We start from the raw sequence: 21337 nt of genomic DNA, 5'->3' as shown, positions 1-21337 counted from the left end.
TAGGACCCCAATCACCAGTTGCTCCAACTCCACTGAGGTGAAGGGAGGGGCCCTTTCTCCAGTCAAACGGGCCATGATAGGTTCCAGACACAGGCCACAGCAGCACATGCAGTGTAGGTCCTCTCCTGCTGAAGGTCATGTAGCAAGTCAGTGATCAGTTTAAAAATGGCGGTAACGTCTGCAGCGATGCATACCGTCACCACTGGCGTACATCACCATTGGCCACTGTACTCCATAAGATAAGGCCCAATGTTAACCAATGAGGAGTTGCACAGGGGTTCCCGACCGCCTACCGCAATGGCGTAGAACGTCAGCGGAATTACCTCACTTCCACCTGTCCCTCAACACAGGACAGGTGGATGCCATTTAGGGGGGGTTGTCAGGCCCTGGATAATAACTGCATCACAGTTAAAAATAGGACATACAGGAATAATCCCACTTAACCATTACAAATTAACAGCATGCATTGTACTGTTGTGTCTCCGATGTTCAGTTTGTGACGGGCTCCCAGCTCTTTTGTCCCTTAGACTGCAATTACTGTGGATGAATAGGAGATGGAGACATACACCCATGTTCAGACCCCTGGTGGACTTGGCAACAATGGAGGACAGGCACATTATCCTCACCTATAGACTTGACAGGGCCGCAATCACTGAGCTGTGTGCCCAACTGGAGCCTAACCTGATATCTGCTATCCGTCACCCCACTGGGATCCACCCTCTTGTGCAAGTCCTATCTGTGCTTCATTTCTTGGCAACTGGTTCTTTCCAAGTGACAGTGGGCTTGGCAGCAGGACTGTTACAGCCAATGTTCCTAATAGTGCTGACAAGAGTGTTGTCTGCCCTGATTAAGGACATGTGCAGCTACATTGTTTTCCCCCAGGTAGAGGATTTGGCCACAGTGAAGGCTGACTTCTATGCAAGGGGACATATCCCCAACATAATTGGGGTGACTGATGGAACTCATATTGCATTTGTCCTCTCCCCAGCAAAATCAACAGGTGTTGAGAAATCGTAAGAGTTTCCACTCCATGAATGTACAGATGGTGTGCTTGGCAGAACAGTACATCTCCCATGTCAATGCTAAGTATCCTGGGTCGGTGCATGATGCCTTTGTCCTGAGGAATAGCAGCATCCCAAATGTGATGGCCCAACTACAGAGGCATCGAGTGTGGCTAATAGGTGAGCCCTGGTTCCCACCCAGTATATGTTGGTGTATGGGTATGGTGTGGGCCATATAGGATAGTGTGTGCCTAAATGTTGTCCCTCGATATCTGCAGGTGACTCTGGTTACCCCAACCTATCATGGCTACTGACCCCTGTGAGGAATGCCAGGACAAAGGCAGAAATTTTTTACAATGAGGACATGGGTGAATAAGAACGATAATCAATTGCATTTTTTGCCTCCTGAAGACCAGGTTCATTTGCCTCCATCTAACTGGGGGACCACTGTGCTACTCACCCAAGAAGGTCTGCCAGATAATAGTGGTATGCTACATGTTGCACAACCTTGCCTTGAGACTCCATGTGCCTTTTCTGCAGGAGAAGGAGGCTGGAGATGGGTGTATGGCAGTAGTGGACCCTGTAGATAGTGAGGATGAGGAGGCAGAGGATGAGGACAACAGAACAGCAGTGACACAACAATACGTGCAATGACACACAGGTAAGAAAGTGTTACTTCACATTTCATTGTCATTATTTAGATTGTCTTTGGCACTGGCATGCTGTTATTTCCCACTTCTATGTACACTCACTGTACCCTTTGGCAATTCATTTTTCAGATGTTGGTGCCCCACTATCGCTCCTGATGTGATCACTGCAGCAAAATACAGGTCTTTCCTATGTGAACATTACTGTACAGTTGAATTGCAATGTTTGAACCTGGTTAAACAAATACATACTAAAACAATTTGACAATTTTCAACGTCTACATGGCACCGCTCGCCCACGTCATCCACGTTGCCCGGCTACACAACCTCAACATCATCCCCTACGCTGACGACACCCAACTGATCCTCTCCCTCACCAAGGACTCTCTCACCGCCAAATCCAACTTCCATGAAGGAATGAAGGCCGTAGCCGAATGGATGAGGAACAGCAAACTGAAGTTGAATTCAGAAAAGACGGAGGTCCACATCCTCTGCACCAACCCCCTCAGCCTTGGATGACTTCTGGTGGCCGACTGCTCTGGGAGCAGCCCTAACACCCACTCACCACGCACGCAACCTGGGTGTCATCCTCGACTGAACACTCTCCTTGACCAAGCAAGTCAGCGCCGTCTCTTCATCCTGCTTCAACACCCTCTGCGTGCGCCGCAAGATCTACAGATGGATCCCCACAAATACAAGAAGAACAGTCACCCAGGCCCTCGTCAGCAGCAAACTTGACTACGGAAACACCCTCTAAGCAGGAGCCCCTGCCAAACTCCTCAAACTACTGCAACGCATACAAAATGCCTCCGCAAGCCTGATCCTCGATGCACCCCGCCACTGCCACATCACTCCCCACCAGAGAGGCCTACTCTGGCTCCCCGTCAACAAAAGGATACCCTTCAAGCTCCTCACCCACTCACACAAGTCGCTCCACAACACCGGTCCAGCCTACCTCAACAGCGGACTCACCTTCTACACCCCGTCCTGCCAACTCCGCTCAGTTGACCTCACTCTCGCCATCATCCCCCGCATCCAAAGAGTGACCAATGGAGGCAGATCCTTCTCCCACCTCGCCGCCAAGACCTGGAACACCCTTCCTTTGCTCCTACGACAGACCGAAGACCTGCTGACTTTCAGGAAGCGCCTCAAAACCTGGCTATTCGAGCAGTAGCAGCACCCCCCCTCCCCTCAGTGCCTTGAGACCCTTATGGGTGGGTAGTGCACTCTACAAATGCATTGATTGATTGATTGACAAACTCTATTTGTGTATTTTTTTCAAGGGTGTTTATTGAAGTGTTAAGAAGAAGAGGGGCAAGTGCATTGGGATGGGTGATGATGGAGGAAAGTCCAGGGTATTGTTCCAGTCTATTTATAGCACAGGTGCATTGTCCAAGGAGACATAGGAAGGGGAGCATTGGCAGTTCAAGGTGGGCAGGGTGACTGAGTGGGACACAAGGGTGACAATCAGGAGAATCTCATTTCCTTGTGGGAGTCTTGGCAATAGTCTCTGGCTTCTGCCTGTATCACAGGGAACATTTGCAGGGTGGTTCACCTTCTGCAGGGGAGGGGTGCTGGTGGCCTGTTGGTCCTATGGTGGGGCCTCCTGTCCACTAGTGGCAGCGGAGGTGGGAGGCGGTTCAGATGTCTGGTTAGTGGCAGAGGCCATCTGTTGTGACACTGCCTCCCTCAGAGTGTTGGCCATGTCTGCCAGAAGCCCTGCTATGGAGACCAGGGTGATGTTGATGGCCTGCAAGTCCTCCCTGATCCCTTGGTACTGTCCCTCCTGCAGCCACCTGTTCTACTGCACATTGGCCAGGATCTGGCCCAGCATATCCTGGGAATGTTAGTAGGCTCCCAGGATCTCAGTGAGTGCCTCCTGGAGAGTCGGCTCCCTGGGCCTGTCCTCCCCCTGGCACACAGCAGTCCTCCTAGTTTCCCTGTTGTCCTGTGCCTCTGTCCCCTGAACCGTGTGCCCACCACTACTGACCCCAGGTCCCTGGTTGTCTTGGGTATGAGGTGTGCCCTGGGGTCCCTGTATTGGTGGACACACTGCTGATTGACGTGTCTTGGGGACAGAGGTATGGGTACGCTGGGTGGGTGCTGTGGTTGTGTTTCCAGATGGGGGAGGTTCTGTGGTGGTGTGTGACTGGCCCTGGGTAACCGACTGTCCAGAAGTCCCTGATGGGCAAGGTTGGTCATCCAGATCCAGGTGACCAGAGTTGCTGTTATCACTGTGGGCCTCTTCATTTGGGGGAGTGGATAGTGCTGGCACCTCTTCTCCGCTGACATTGGCTGGGAAACCTGTGGGGATGTAAATGCTGTGTTATTGTTTCTGTGTGTGACATATTGTGCATCGCTGGGTTGCCCTCTTTGTTTGTATTTGCCCTTTCAGCTTTCACTTGTGTACGTTGGTGTATTTTGGGATGATTAGTTCTCTCTAGTGTGCATGCTTTAGGGATAGGTGTTCATGCAGGTCTGTGAGTGGTGTCCATGTATTGGTATGGCATGCCGGGCTTGGCATTGGGATGAGTGAGATGTGATGGTAGGGGGTGGGGGACATGGTGATGTGATGGGAGTGAGGGTGAGGGTGGGGTATGTGATGCCATACAGGTAGGAAGTTGATAGTAGTAGAGAGTTGACTTACCAGACTCCAGTCCTCCTGCTACTCCAGCCAGGCCCTCAGGATGCATGATTGCCAAGGCTTGCTCCTCCCATGTTGTTAGTTGTGGGGGAGGAGATGGGGGTCCACCGCCAGTCCTCTGTACAGCGAGTTGGTGTCTTGTTGCACAGAAATGCATCTTCCCCCATAGGTTGTTCCACCTGTTCCTGATGTCGTCCCTTGTTCTGGGGTGCTGCCCTACGGCGTTGGCCCTGTCCACAATCCTCCATCTTCCTATCTATCAATATCTGCTGCACCTGTGCTCCAAATAGCTGTGGCTCTACCCTGATGATTTCCTCCACCATGACCTTTAGCTCCTCCTCTGAGAATCTGGGGTGTCTTTGTGGTGCCATGGGTGTTGTGTAAGGTGTGTAGGTGAGGGTGTGTAGTGTGATGTGTTGGGGTGTGTGATGTGGGGTGTCTGGGTGATGTATAGTTGTAGGTGGTGTGTGTCTCTGGTCTTGTCTGTAGTCTTGGTGTCTCTCTGGTGGCAATGCTTTGTAGTTGTAAAGGGTAGGGGGTAATGTGTGTCTCTTTTTTATAGTGGTGTGGGTGTGTGGGTGTGGTGTGTGTATGGGTGTCAGGTTTGTGTTGTTTGAAATGTCCAATGTGGTGTTGTTTTGTTTGAGTGTGTGTATTTTGAGCGCGGTGGTATGTACCGCCAGAGGTTTACCACCACTGAATGTCTGCTGTGGTGATTCGTGGGCCATAATGTGATGGGCGTAGATCTGTTGGGGTACCAGTGTGGGTTTTGATACCACCAGTTTATCACTGACCTTTGGTGTGGCAAACTTGTGCATGTGTCTGAATAGTGATGAATTGGTGTGTTTGTGTCATAATATGGTGAACGGATATCCGCGGCGGTATGCTGGCGGCAGTCAGAGTGGTGGTAAGCGGGATTTACCAGCAATGTTATAATGAGGGCCGTAGTGTTGAATGTATGACTTTTGTAAGGTTTAACTTAAAAATACAGTTCCTTGAAGTTGACAGCTCCACCAGGGGCTATCACGCCGTTGTGATCAACAAAACCAACAGTTCAGGCCAGCCGAAGCGTCACGGGCCAGCTACAGTGACGGGAAGACTCGCAAACAGTACCTTTGGATTTGTAGGGCATTGTGATCCTCGCGGTGAGCTCAGGAGAGCAGGTTCACTGGTGTCGCGGTGTCAGTTCCGGAGTTGGAGCAGGGGTCATTGAGCTCTGAAGTCACATGCGTAGCAGATGGAACTCCGGCTGATGAAGTCAGGAGCTACAGCTTGGATGGCATCGGAGCTGCGGTGCCTAGCGGGACCATGTGACATGCGGTCCCCAGAGGTCACGGTGCAGGCAGTGGCTCAGTGATGGCGTCCAGCGGCATCGGTGAGGCCAGGGCTGTGGAGTGAAGTGGGGCAGTGCGACGTGCAGTGTCACCAAGTCACGGTGACAATGTTGCTGAAGCGCTGTCGTCGGTAGCACCAAGTAGGCAGTACAGCGCGTAACGAGCTCTGTGAGGCATCCACGGGTCACGGTGCAGACAGGGATGTCTGCTGACGTCACTGGAGTCCATCGTGCTGGCGTCAGTGCACCAGGGCTGTGGCAAGGGACGGGACGGTGCTTTGTGTACCTCACCAGCGGTGTTCGCGGGCCACGGTGCAGGCAGTGGCACTGGTATCAGCAGGAGTGGCATCGTTGGGGATGCCCAGGCTGCAGTGTGAGCAGGCAAATCCGAAGTGCAGGGCCCACAGGTCACGGTGCATGCAGTGGCTCAGTGAAGTCATCCAATCATGGTGTTGGTGAGACCAGGGTCACACTGAAAAGCCGGGCAGTGCGGCATCGGCAGGTCATGATGCAGGCCAGTGGTGTTGTTGAGGGCGTTGCGGTGGTTTTTCTTCTTGAACATCACAAAACACAAAGTTCCCAGTGCAGTAGGCAGATGAAACTGAAGCCTTTGATATCCCTGAGACTTCCAACAGGAGTTGACCTCTATTTCAAGCCCTTGGAGAACTTTCTCAAGCACGATACACAGCAAAGTACACCCTTTGCTCTCTTTTAAGGCAGAAGCAGCAACTGCAGACAAATCCAGCAAAGCAACACAGTAAAGGGACAGTACTCTTCCTCCAGCTCTTCAACTCTTCTCCTTGGCAGAGGTTCCTCTTGATCCAGAAAGATGCGAAAAGTCTGGGGTTTTGGGTCCAATACTTATACCCCTTTCTGCCTTTGAAGTTGGCAAACTTCAAAGGAAAGTCTCAGTTGTTTGCCAAATCCTTCCTTGTCCAGGCTAGGCCTCAGACACACACCAGGGGGTTGGAAACTGCATTGTGTGAGGGCAGGCACAGTCCTTTCAGGTGTAAGTGATCACTCCTTCCTCCACTCTAGCTCAGATGGATCATCAGGATATGCAGGCGGCAACCTAGTTCCCTTTGTGTCACTGTCTAGAGGAGAGGTGTAAACAGCCCAACTGTTAAACTGACCCAGACAGGGAATCCCAGACAGGCAGAGTCACAGGATGGTTTAAGCAAGAAAATGCCTATATTCTAAAAGTGGCATTTTCAAACTAACAAACTAAAAACCAACTTCACTAATAGATGTATTTTGAAATTGTGAGTTCAGACACCCCAAACTCCAAATTTATATCTGCTCTCAAAGAGAATCTGCACTTTAAAGTCATTTAAAGGCAGCCCCCATGATAACCTATGAGAGAGATAGGCCTTGCAACAGTGAAGACTGAATTTAGCAGTATTCAACTGTTAGGACATGTAACACACATCAGTACATGCCCCACCCTTAACATACACTGCCCCCTTCCCATGGGACTATCTATGGCCTACCTTAGGGGTGCTTACATGTAGCAAAGGGGAAGGTTTAGGCCTGGCAAGTGGGTATACTTGCCAAGTCAAATTGCCAAGTCAAATTGTCAGTTTAAAACTGTACACACAGACAATGCAGTGGCAGGTCTGAGCCATGTTTACAGGGCTACTCATGTGGGTGAAAAAATCAGTGCTGCAGGCCCACTAGTAGCATTTGATTTCCAGGCCCTGGGCACCTCTAGTGCACTTTACTAGGGACTTACCAGTAAATCAAATATGCCACTCGTGGATGAACCAACCAATAGTACAATTTATATAGGGAGCACTTGCACTTTAGCACTGATTAGCAGTGGTAAAGTGTGCAGAGACAATAAACCAGAGTCCAGTAGACCATACAAACTGGAAGTCAGTAGGCAAAAAGACAGGGGAGACACGCCAAAAAGCTGCTAGGTCTAACAACCCAAAATTTGAAAAAGACAAATGGTGAACAGACCTTTAGATATGAGTAAATTAACATCTTCTGAGTCACAACTTTCAATGTCAATGGTCATTTGTTTTTTGCCAAGAAAAGATAGCCCAGTTGGATACAAACAATGAATTGCATACAATAACAGATGACAACGACAATCCTTCTTTAATAACTCCTACTAAACAAACTGAACAAAAAATGAAATAATTAGAAGACAGTCTAAACCTTGTTCTCATTGCAGGCAGACGGTTTCCTGGATCACTGGCAAACATGGCTTGAGTGCCCTTAAATGACAGCATTTCAGTCATCCTAAATCAATGGATATATATAGGGCCAGCAGCAACTGTAACAAAACACAGCACTAATGATATTGAAGCAAGAAAAGCCTCATCAAAAACATCCTAGCACACATGACCAGCAGAATTGTTTAAAATGACATAACCCACAGCCACAGTGGAGACACTTAAGGCTTCTTTGACTGTCAGTTAACAGTGAAAAAAAAAACACTGAGCTGCCTAAAATAATTCCAGGTACCATTCAGCTACACACAAGAAACTTCAGATATAAAATTGACAATTGTAAAATTCTTATTTGAGACATTGTAAAAAAATCTATTATACATCTATCCAGCGCAGGAAATGCAGCTGCCAAAGAAATCATATGATTCCCAGTGGCTGACAAGTGATTAACAATATTTAGGGAGGAACAATGACTAAAAGCAAAAATTAACGACCATATTTAAAGCCATAATAATATTACACTCTACCCATAAACAAGGCTAATTGACTTATTTAGAGGTTGGTGGTTATATAAAATCCTTCTATTTGTGGAGGAGGGGCAAATGTTTCATGGAAAAGTTTCTCAACAACAAAGAATTCTCCACCTACAGATATGCCACTTACTATACAAATCAGAGAATTTGTCATCACCACTAAGCTTTAAATAAGGCACCAAATTTGATAACCACCTTCCATCACAATAAATTACTCACAGTCAGTAGTATGGTCATGATAATTGTAGCAAGGCAAGTTATGTTCTAAATTCCGTAAGATCTGAAATAATCTTATTTCACATGCAAAACATCTACAACCACACTTCTTTGGTGACATTTAACAGCCTTTACAACTTTTGTGGCAAAGAAAAGAATCATACCACAACAAAAACCACGTCCTCCACTCCAACCCAATAATGGATATCTCCAAGTTTAAAGGCTAAGGAAGCACAAGTTATGAAGAGTCATTCGAGTTTGGCTTCAAAGACACACATTGTGAATGTGAATGCAGCTTGTTAGGAGGGTCACGGCCACTGCATGTCAGTCTCCATTAGGCCATTGCACCTGTGTGCATGCCAATGCAGCAATATTTGCAGGTTAGCATGCATGCCTCAACCACATCCAGGACAAGTGCTTTCTTTCTTCTTTTATCAAGATGCTTCGAAATCAATTACTGATTCATTTCCAAGATTTTTTTGTTAGGGAGATCCTTAAAGCTGTTAGAGCGTCAAGAGAAAATGATAACCCATGATAAATGTCGATGCTTGCTTTATATACAGCATGCTATTCTAAAAAGTAGCACATTTTGTACCAGAAAATAACTTTTATAGAATAACAGACTATCCAACCAAAAGTAATGAGGCGCTGCCTCCATCTAGTACGAGTCTCATTTCTGAGGTTACTGACAGCTCACCAATAACAGGTTCTGACGAGAAAATTGTCAAAATTCACAAATTACATCTCACTTTCCTTATATGCAAATTAAGTGCGACACTACCAAATCGAGTAATAAAAATCGGAATAGTATGACATACAAATGTTATCACTAAATTAATGTTGAACTGTATTTTCTACAGACTATGCTGAACATACTTAAAATATCCAGCATTAATGTAGTTAACAATCTTGTGGTAGAGAATGCATGAACACATTTGTTGCTTTCGGTACTATTATTCGATGAAATAATGTTGAAGTACAATTTGTAAAGATTGTATAAATCGGCTGATATCAGATCAGTTAATTACATGGTTTCCAACAATTACGGTAATTAACACATTGTGCACTAGATTTTCACCCCAGCTGTGGGAGTGCACAGCCAGCGTTCAATCATAATTTTAAACCAGGAAGCACACTGTGCATAATTAGCGCAGAAGCCCCATTATAAAAATAATGCGATTAGATGGGAGATCATTCTGGTGATTTTAGGCCTTACATCTGCATTTAACCACTTTAGTTAGTTTTATGATATATTTTGGGTGTTCTGCCTCTTACTCATAAACGTCGAGCCATTCAGTTTCATCCATATAACATTTCACAACGAGCTCCTTCGATGAGTGAGTAGCAAGCCGAAAGAGGACAGTGAGTTGAGGGACATCTAATCCTGCACACAGCCAACTAATAAGGTCAAGGAAGGCCATCTGCAGAAAGAGCGGGACTCATGGCAAATTTCCAGTGCGCAGGAGGGAAGCAGCATGACCCGAAACTAACTATGTACAGAAGCAGAGCCGCTGTAATTAGTATACAGGCAGTAAAGTAATCCCGTTGTTTTATTGGGTTTCCACAAACTTAGCAACACTGCTATTAAATAATACCCACAATTCAGAAATGTTACCAAAAACACACAGACAATATCTCTGAGCACGTGTTTCTCTTACTCGGTAAGCTCGACACCACGGTACCCGAAACACTACTGACGCTTCCGCAGTTGAGCTAAACGTAGCCATTCGTACACTTCCCTTCCAGTCTATCTGGAAGCACTTGACTCACAACACAAGACCATATGATGGTTCCTAATCCACTGCTGTTCCCCTCGGGTATCCTATGAATGTCAAGTACGTGCTTATCCATTCCGTGCCTATGTTTCTCTGTACGCTGAGTGGAGGTCATATAATTTGCACTTGCCCAGTGCACAGCTGTGCACCTGTTTTTATGTGATCGCATTGTATAAGGCATGTATTTAAATTGTAATTTCTCTGGCTATTGCATGAACTGCTGACAGCATCTTTTTTGAAGGAGTGAGCAGTAATTGCCTCTGTCTGTTACGTTGCTTATTACAGTCAATCACACTCCTGTTTACCTTCAACAACAGCTGAAGATTGTGTTTTAGTATTTTCTGCAAAATATTTAAGAAATTACATATTTTCTCTTACGCTGCCATACATTTTTGTATGAGGAAAGAACGCTCAAGTCAAAAATCCTTTGCTAAATTACATCTGCCTTAGAGGATTCAAGGTATTGATTGCCAGGAGTAGGAGTGGCTACACATTGCAGCCACTCTCGGCTAGCGTTAGCATCAACCCTGAGACCTCCAACTAACACACCATAAGAGCAATACCAGGAACAACGATCCTAGGTTGTTTGCGTTCCAGGTCAGGGAGGGCCTGGCCTGGCAGTTCGGGCTAGACTGTTCTCATGGGGAGCAGGGTCAAGACTTACTTGCTTATGGCTGGGTCCAAGCTGAGGTGGCATGGGGGACAAAAGAACACAGGATTGAGATGCAGCCCGAGCGATTGCCAGTGGCTGAGATTAAATCAAGCATTCCATCCATCACCTTGTTTTTTTTTGTAAATATTGATTGACAGGCGAAATAATACAGAAATCTTTACTTACTTAAATGTTTATAAACAAGAGAAGTCCTTTTTTCCGGTGTGAATGAGAGCTCCCAGTGTTTATCAAAATTATCTGATAAACAAAGTGCAAAAGCAGTCCAAGGAAGTGATTAAGGCAGCTTGGAAAGGCCAATCCAGGTGTGAAACGAAAAATTGTAAGGGCAGAAAACACAACAAAACAAAATGAATACTAGTGGGGCCTTATTAACAGCAAAATATGTCCTCTTATATAGGAATGTGGTGTAATTATGGGTATAAGAACAAGGACAGCACAACAATATTGGGTGTGTATTATTAAAAAGACAGGGGTGGTGTTAGATCTGACTGCCTAGAGGGTCTCACCACAATATTTTTACCTGTTTGCCTCACATTTTTGCTGTATCTTTTTGTTGGCCTTACGACCCTGAGCACTTTACCACCACTGACCAGTGCTAAAGTACAGGTGCTTCTCCCCTAAAAACATGGTAAAATTAGATTGTAAACAATTGTCATATTTAATTTAATTGTAAGCCCCTTGTAAAGTGGTATACCATATTCCAGGGGCCTTAAATGCTTGTAGTAGACCTGAAACCCACCTGATTATGCAACCCACACCAGTAGCCTTTCAAACCTGTCTCACACCTGCCATTGCAGGGCCTGTGTGTGCAATTTCACTGCCACTTTGACTTGGCATTTAAAACCCTAAACTCCCCTTTTGTTACATATATGTCACCCCTAAGGTAGGCCCCAGGTGGCCCATGGGCAGGGTGTCAAGTGAGAAAAAGGCAGGACATGTACTTTTAAGTTTTACATGTCCTAATAGTGAAAAACCCAAAGTTGTTTTTCAGTACTGTGAAGGCTACTCCACTCACCGGCCAGCATTGGGAATTCCTTAATAAACATTTAAGCTGTAATTACTGATCAGAAAGGAGTAGTTCCATCATGTTTCATATCATTGGAAGAGTAATGATAAATCCTTTTTTGTTGATAAAGTCGGATTTAACATTTCTATTTTAGAAATGCAACTTTTATAAAGTGGACATTTCTCTGCTCTTTCTGCACTGTGTACCTTCAACCTGTCTCCAGTACATGTCTGAGCTACGTGGTAGATACACTTTCTGCATTCCTTCTAAACAGCCACAAACACAGGAAGGGTGGCTATGAAAAATGGCTCATTGGCATTCATTGGCATTCTGATGGGCCTTCCTGGGCAGGAATTGTGGAGAAGAGCTGACACTTACACTTGAATAGGAAAGTGACTGCCCCCATAACAAGGGATGATTACCCCCTACTGATGGTCTGTACCCAGGGCTAGGATGAAAGAGGGAAGGGTGCCCTTCAAGAAGCTGCTTTGAAGTCACCTCCACTTCAAAGGCATATTTGGGTATAAGTACTGAGGCTCAGACCCTACCAAATCAGTACATTACTGGACTTGGGAAGAGCTGTGCTGGAGTAAAGAACACAGTGCTGCAAGGATTGCCAATTTTCCTGGACTGACTGTTCTAAGGAACTGCTTTACTGCTTTGCTGAGCTGCCATGCTGCCTACTGATCTCAAACCTGCTGAGGACAAGGACGGGACCCAGATCACTTGAACCCAGAGTGACTCCAAGGGCATGCTGGCTTGCCCCCCGTTCTTCTGCAGTCTCAGGGACATCAAAGACTGTCTGCAAATCTCCTGGTGCTGCTGGACTCTGCCATCGGAGAGTCATATTCTTGCCTAAGGTGCCCCCTCCAGTCTTCGGCCTCAGAAGTGGGTTTTGCAGCTGTTTTCTGCTAAACAAATGACTCATCATCCCCACAGCACCAGTCAGAAACTGACTCATTGCACCTTTGATGCCAACGCAGAAGCTGTTCGACGACAGCGGTTTCAAAGCCCGGCAGCCAATGACAATGCATCGCACTCATCTCTATGGAGCTCGACACCGATGCGAGACTCGACTGCATGAAAAATCTCACCACATTGCCCTTACATTTGCTTCTCAACGTTGGGGCTTGCTACATACAAGATACTTCTTCAGCACACTTAAAGAGTGTTCTGTAGCTGGCCTACCCTCCATTGTTGTTGGCCTGAACTTTGGATTTGCACTAGTTCCTCATGACCTCAAGTAACCTTTTGGCCACTAATGACTTTTAAGCACTATTTTTAGTTTAATCTTTACAAATTAATGTCTTGACTTCTACTGATTAGATTTTTGTCCTTTTGGTCGTGTTTTACTCAAATAAATAATCTCTATCTTTCTAAACCTGTGTGGAGTCTTTTTCTAGTATTTTTATTGCATTACTGTGTGTACTGCACAAATACTTTACACACTGCCTCTTACTTTAAGCCTGACTGCTCTGGGCCAAGCTATCAGAGGTGAGCACAGGTTAATTTAGGGTGTATATCTGATTTACCCTGATTAGAATGTTGGTCCTTACTTGGACAGGGTGCATACCTCTGCTAACTAGAAACCACATTTCTAACAGGTGGCAAATTAGAGGTAGTGGTAGCCTTCGACACTATGGGTTAGTCTGTATCCCAAAGTTCACCACAGTGTTCCTTTGTGCACATACATTATGTGTGTGACATGATATGGTCTTGGGAAAAATGAATGCAAAAACGAAGTTCAAGGGTATCACTGTTACAGAGTGCTGATGGAATTATGTGATTGTGCGGCAGCAGTGATTTGCCACATTTACCACGTAATCCATCACCTGCCTCATAGTCTGCTGATTTTAACAAAAAAAAGTTTCTAACTCCGAGTCTCAGTGGAAGACCCTTTGCAAAACTGGACTGGTCACCTTCCTGTTGCTTATTGCCATATGTGAATATTATACTGGTACTACTGGGGTGCAGCCAATGTCCGTATAATGTTTGGCTTTTCTTTCAGCATAATTTACTCAACTCTGAAGCATAATTTGGTCCTCTTCTGCTACATAATTTCAGAGGCCCTGATGATACACTACAGTTAATATATAGATAAGTAGAACAATTACGACCAGCCAGTGCTCAGGAATAAGACAGGATAAGGAAAGAGGAGGGAGAAAATAGAATCCAAAGTAGGGTGGGTAGTCGTCTCCATAATAAGAGTAAAAACATAAATGAAAAACAACACTTTACAGAGCAAGGAATTGTACTGCAAATACAACATGAAGTATCTATACCAAATGTGTGGCTGAAATTAAATGGTAGACTAGGTCTTACATATCAGGTGTTATGTGCTGAAAAAGCATATAAACTTGGGATCAATATTTTTGAGATTAGGTAAAGATAATGCTGTTCCAATGTCCAGTGTGTTTAGTCCTTGTTCAATGGAGTTGCCTCATTTTATCTATATAGATTCCAATCTGCTTAGCATCTGTTAGATTTCCTCCTGCGCACAGTAGTTCAGTGATTCAGAAATATGCATCTAATTCATTTTCATAATAGTTTTATGTAGAATATGTGTATCCAGTGGTCATTTGGTATCTGACTGACTTCAATGTTGACAATGTGGACATTAATTTTTTGCGACACTTGCCCAATATGAACCACGTCACAAAGACGCCAAATGGCATATACCACATAGTGGAATTACAATTTTTGAATTGTATTATCATATGTATCATGTGCCCATGTATAACTGTATTGTTGCATTAAGTGTATTAGCATATAGTGCATTGGCCACAATTAAAGTGGCCAACGGATAGGAAAGAACAACTGGAAATAGATGATTTAATAGGTCTAAAGCACAGGGAAGAGCAGCATAATCCTTTATGTTTTTCCCTGGCTTAAATGCAAACATGGGAGATTGAAATACCAGTCCAGTGGTTCTAAATATGCCCCAATGTCTCTGTGAAGTATCGATTCCACCATATGCAGTTTCTATTGAAATGTATAAAATGTCGAAGGGGGAGGCCATTTCCAAAGGCTCTTGGGTGGTTACTCATTTATTGTAAAAAGATGTTCTGCTCAGTAAGTTTTCTATAGTTTGTGGTACTAAGTAAACTGATTTGGTCGTAAGGCTCCAAAAATCTATCGCGGATACTGATAAAAATCATTGTGAATAACAAATCAGGATATACTTAATATTTGAGTCACTCAAAAAATGCTTTTAAAGAAGATAGATCACTGCCCCAAATTGTAACTATCTTGTCAATATAGCTCCTCCAAATCAGGATTAGATTTCAGAAAGGGCTCTTATTTTTAGACTTGTGTCATTTCAATTGCAGGATCTGAAGAGGAACAGATAAGTCACACATTTCGTGGGTGAGGTGAGGAAGGCTTTCTCTTCGGGGAAAAATGTGTCTTGCAGAGAAGAAAATGTTGAATTTGCACGGTGAGCTCCATTCCCCTCGAGTGAAATCTACACCATGCAGATTTTTGCACAGAGAGAATCAAAGCAGGAAGGAGGCGTCACCGGGCATGTGCTCGGAAACCTGCGCTAGGCGCTGCTTTTTAACTACGCTTGTGGCAACGGCTGCGAACTAAAAACAAGTAAAAGTTTTTTTAGGCGGATATCTAAATGTTTGATGTTTTTTTGCCGTGAACCCTGTCCCTACAGTTTTTGTTGTGTACGTGGAAGGCGATCTTGCCGATGAACGGCGACTTATATTTTTGGTCTCGATAACCATACAGTGGCTTTCTTTCAAAAGAAACATCCACAGAAAAAAAACATGCTTAAAAGACAAGATGCGGTTGGTGTTTTGTTTCAACATCCTTCCAATTCCGCGTGTTGGTGTAAGCTGCAAACATGTTAAATGCTGGTGTGCGCTAAAGCTCGGCTCAGAAAGGATTACAGACTTCTCCCGAGACCGGCTCCCTTCCGTTTGATTCCTGTTATGCGCACATCTTATTTCAATTCCAAATATGATCCGATGTCACAAATGATATTCGCAACCAGGGAAAAAGGCACAAAGCTCCAGAAACTCAAAGGACTGACGTTGCCATGCACACCAGTAAAGCCGTTTAAAACTATAATGTTGAAGTAAGATTTGATGCATGTATACGGAGTTCTTTGGGCTTGTCTGTCAAGCCGCTTGTGAGGTACAATCATGCACTATCATTTGGATAAGGCACACCACATATAGCTGACGTTATCCATTCGGACACGTTTCCATTCGGAGGTTTTACTGCTAAGCTGTGCTACACTATGGCACCTTCATTGTTCACAAAACAATAGAACATTATAATTACCGAGGGCAGCGCCACTATCAGGGTCAAGGGAAGACGGTGAACTGCTTAAAGATTAAACATGCGCTAATTAGCCATTCTTTGTCCCTCTTCCCCTAAACGTTGGTGAGGTAGACCCGCAGCTGGCAGTAGGCACAGCACGTCCCACTGCGTGCACTCTGCTCACCCTTTGTGCTTCAGACACACACTACGCACTAGGTTCGCTAGAAACGGCATGACGTACTGCACAGAGCGTGTGGCATGCTGTGTACTTAAGGTGCCTAGACGCCATTTAGGGGTCGCTTCTGATGACGCAGAAATGAAGGTTTTACATTTATTAGCGCTAAAACGTAGTATTGCAATAATCATGTGCGACTTTAACCGAACTGATAAAGATTGTACGGGACAAAATGTGCCCTTAGAGTAGTTTGCCAACATTTACAAGCGTGCTTTATATAAAGTGATGTATTAGAATTGTACTAATCTGACATAACCGTAAACGTGTGCCATGATTTGCTTGTGTGAAATGCTTTAGCTTAGCATAACTTTAGTGAAGGCTTCGGCCTAGTTGCCTTGTCTCACGGTTTAGATGCTCGTATTTTTCCACTGTGCTAAATAAACGTGTATTCTGGCTTGAAGCTGTATTTTTCCAGTGAGATCGGTTCACATGCTTATCTTTAAGGTTTCGTGCCAGCATGGCATCTTTTTCTTCGCTTCAAGGTCAATCTGCAGGTGCGGACAATGGAAGCTCTGAAAGTGAATTAATTGGTATAATATGTTGCAACTTACGTACCCGACTCCAAGGATAATGTATGCTTAAGTAAAAGCTTGTAAACTGTTGTTTTTGATTGGACAATTTGAAGCTAACCTATGAACCCTCCAATGGAAGACCCTACTGGATTTGAGTTGTTGTCTATAAAAACCAGGTGCACGAGAAGAAAGTAGCCATTATCGCCATTATCGCCATCGACGCCATTTTGAATGAGACTCTGATGCTTTCTCTAATCGAGAGAAAGAGACTTTAATTAGTTCTTGCCCTAGAGACTTTAACTTTGATTCGTCCCTTGCATGAAGTAGTTTGTCCTTTAGTCTTGCCGCGGTGAGGCAACTGCCCCGTCCACCCTACCCCTTTGCCCCATCCCATGCTGATCGAATCTGGTACCTGCGAGACGAAGACTTCCTTGAATGCTGATCGAATTGGGTAAATATGAAGGGAAAATGTACAATTGCATTGTGTTTTCTTTTTTAGGTAACCAACTGCTGATTTTGATGAGATCCCTAGTTAGGAGTTTTCCAAATTAATGTTGCCAAATTGTTTTGCATGAAGTCCCACATGCTGATGCTAATTTGAGGTTAGGTGATGTTTCATTTGTTGCACGATGCAATTTGAGACCTTGTTATGCTGATCAATGTATGCAATTAGTTCATTACAGATTATTGTTTTAGTGGTTTGTGTTGCCATTATAGAAGGCATTATTATTCAAATGCTGCATAGATTGCATCTTTTCCGCCGATATGGACAGCTATTAATGTTCATTTACATTTATCATTTGGTGCTGAGACATATCTATATTGTGCTAGCTTTGTTAATATAGGGAAATAAATTCACTAACTTTGCATAAAACTGGTGTGGTTATTCGCGGCCGAAATGTCACGGTTTCGCCGAAATGATGCCTGGATTAATTGTGAAGTGTTATGTTGTTCGTGGTATTGCTTATGTTCGATATTGATTATTTGATTTGATTAAGTTTGATTTTCTCTCGGGTAAGGAGAGCCCCACTTGGTCAAAAGATTCGTCGACCCAAGAGCGTCCAAAATACAGGTAAATTGTTGGTACGGAACGCTCTATCAGTAGATGGTAGCAGAGGACGGTTACGCCCTTTGGGACCCCTACTCGAGAGGTACATGGTGTTAGATTAACGGTTACGCCCTTTGGGACCCCTACTCGAGAGGTACATGGTGTTAGATTAGCGGTTACGCCCTTTTGGGACCCCTACTCGAGAAGTATATGGTGTTGAATTAACGGTTTCGTCCTTTGGGACCCCGCTTGAGAGGTTGAATTAGATTTTGCTTGGGTAAAACAGATTGAGAGAATGATGATGGGCTAAGTCCCCCGCGACTTTCCCGGGATCTCGGAGCTTGCGAATGGAGAGAATGGAGGTGTGAAATCGGCGCTGGCGGTACTAGTGATGGTATGAGTGAAGTTAGGGTTTTGCGCTTGCACAGCTTATTGCCGCAGATTGTGTGAGAAGGTTGCGAGGATTTTAGAGAATAACGGAGGTGCGACTCCGAGTGTAGAAGTAGGGAAGTCGTCGAACTTCATAGAGGATAGCGGAGGTGCGACTCCGAGTGTGAGAGTAGGGAAGTCGTCGAACTTCATGTGCGTGTGGCGCTTTGTGCAGGAAAAAGCTCCACGTGGTTGTTGTTGTTGAGACGGGCCCTGCGAGGTCAAGAGACTCCGGAGTATGTTGAAAAGTGCATGAGACACTTGTTTTATGTTGTGGTCTGGTCGGTTTAATAGGTTGATCGGGCGTGGTCAACGAGTCGGTACGTGTGTTAAGGGAGTGAAAGAAACTTCGACTTCGGGCTTTGACAAATTCTAAGTGCACTAGAATAGATCATTGACAAGTTGAGAGCAGAGTCTGCGGGTCAGATTTGCTTGCGAAAGTGGGGACCGAGAAAGATGGAATAACTGCAGAGGCTAGTGAAAAATCCCTAAGGTCCTGAAGCGATTGTGTTACCCTTCCTGTAGTAAACCGACAGATCTGTTTTATTATTTTTGGTTGCTCGCGATACATGCCAAGTTGTTACGAGAGGAGGTGAGTGAAGGAGGACAAGCCGCGAGGCTTTGTCAGCCGCAGTGTGCGTGAGTGTGACGTCACTAGGAGCCGCGCTGGGATAGGTTGGTTGTAGAGACGGGTCGCGCACAGATTGGACGCAGTCCGTGGGGCTCGATTGGAAGGGGAAAGGCAAGCGAAGAGTATTCCGGGAATTAAAGTCACTTATTGATTACAAATTTTGTGAAATAAAGACGAGAAAATGAAGTTTTTGAAAGCATTTAGGAGTGCGATGAAGGGAGAGTCTTACATTAAAGCGAGCGTAGGAGAAGAGACGCCGCCCGAAGGTACACCAGCTTACATTGTAATGGAGGAAAGGGGGGTAGCTCCGTGCCTTTGGCTAAAGCAGTGGCACAAGTTGACAGAGAAACATGGGAGCGTAGCGTTCCCGATCCATGGGACATTCAATATAAGGATCCTAGAGAATTTGAGGTTCGCGATGTACGACATGAAGGTACCTCCAAGGCCAGCACAGTTTGAGGCTCTAGCGATTTGGGAACTAATGGCTAGACAGCAACAGCAAAAGAAGTTCGAGACCAGGATAAGAAAAGTAGAAAAGACACTAGCGGACGCTAGGTGGGACAATGCACAGAAAGTGTGGAGGGCAGATGTATTGCAGGGGATAAAATTGTTTCCCGCAATTGCTAAGGAGGAAGAGGCGACAGGCAAGAAAGCTACCTGTAAGACAAACAGAAGGTGTTCCAAAGATAGAGAAGATGAGTCAGAGGATGAGGAGTTCATCACGCAATTGCTGAACGACCGTCCACCACCTTATGCAGAGAATGAACAAGGTCCATGTACCAGCTCTGCCCCTCTGGCACCGGTACAGACTAATGAAACCCCGAATTCAGAAACGCCATCGGGATCTAAGGACCCGAGCTTACTATTCACCCCGCAGATACCGCAGGTTAGGAGAATATATCCAGATGTGCCCGTGTTGAAAGCAGCAGAGAGTTATCAGCCGCAGGTCCCAAGGTACTACAGCAGTGATCCCGGTGCGGGAATGGTTCTAGACCCCACCGTAATGGGAGTACAGAATGGTCGCAACCCGACGTTGGCACAAGCTGAATCAACCCAGCTTTTGATGCCCCAAAAGCAGATGCAGGGGGGAAACTGCACATGCTCAGATGACAGGGAGTCAGATGGGCATGCCGGCAATGATGACCCATGGTGTAGGAATGAACATGCGTCAGAACCTGGGGAATGGACAGAACCCAGATGCGATATCCCTACCTATTACTGTAGGTCCACCGGTACCTTTGTACGTTCAGCCTACTAACTCAGGTATGAGCGGTCAGGGATCAGTGATGCAGAGTGGGATGGAAAGGAGGTGCATAGAAAACACTCCAGGGATAACCCCGATAGCGGCTCAGCCAACTGGACACGGATCCTTGATGGAGTTTAGCCCCATATGTGCTCAGTCAACAGTGGTGAGGTCGAGTCCCCCGCTGGTGATACCGCTATCGTCACACACTGAGAAGTTGCCGCAACCATCAATGGCAGTCGATGTGAATGCCACACTGATGGGGTTGAATGCGCAACAGCTGACGCAGTGGTACAACAGCCTGAATTCCACACAAAGCCCAGCCAGTGGGAAGGGAGAAGACTACCTGAATAGGGTCAGGTTGAACATGGAAGCAGGAGAATTGGTGGAAGGGACTATGGGTGTGAATAGGTTAGAGTCCTACTCGGAAGAAGAGCTAAGGTACCTATGTCCCAGGATTACAAGGGAAGTGAATAAGGTACATAGAAGGTTGCAGGAAATAGCTGACAAGAACGGGGTTGAGATAGACAAGACAAAACACTTGAGCAGGAGCTATAGATTGGATTTTGGGACCACAGACTTTGAACACATGAGGTCGGCAGGCATGAAAACGCACCTTAGAGAATTGCTGCAGAGTGCGCAAGTGTGGAGGTGTCTAGACAAATGGGAGAGCAGATGGGTGAAGAAAAAGGAAAAGAAGAAAGACAGTGTCCCAGAGCACAACGAGAAAAGGCCACAGAGTAGTGATGCAGTAACTATGTTACCAATGAGGGAAACAGCAGGGGGAAAATTAATACATGTACCGTGGCACAGAAGCGACATTCAGTCTTTTACGGATGATTTTCCCAAACTGAGAGAGAAGCCGATTGATAGGTTTGTGAAGCTTGCAAAATGTCTTTGGGAGGACCTGAACACCCTTTTTGAGATTGTGGTTCCGGCAGATTTGTGGGAAGACTGCAAAA

Source organism: Pleurodeles waltl, chromosome 2_2 (genome assembly GCF_031143425.1).
Source record: "Pleurodeles waltl isolate 20211129_DDA chromosome 2_2, aPleWal1.hap1.20221129, whole genome shotgun sequence".
Taxonomy (NCBI): Eukaryota; Metazoa; Chordata; class Amphibia; order Caudata; family Salamandridae; genus Pleurodeles; species Pleurodeles waltl.
Note: the sequence above shows the minus strand (reverse complement) of the source record.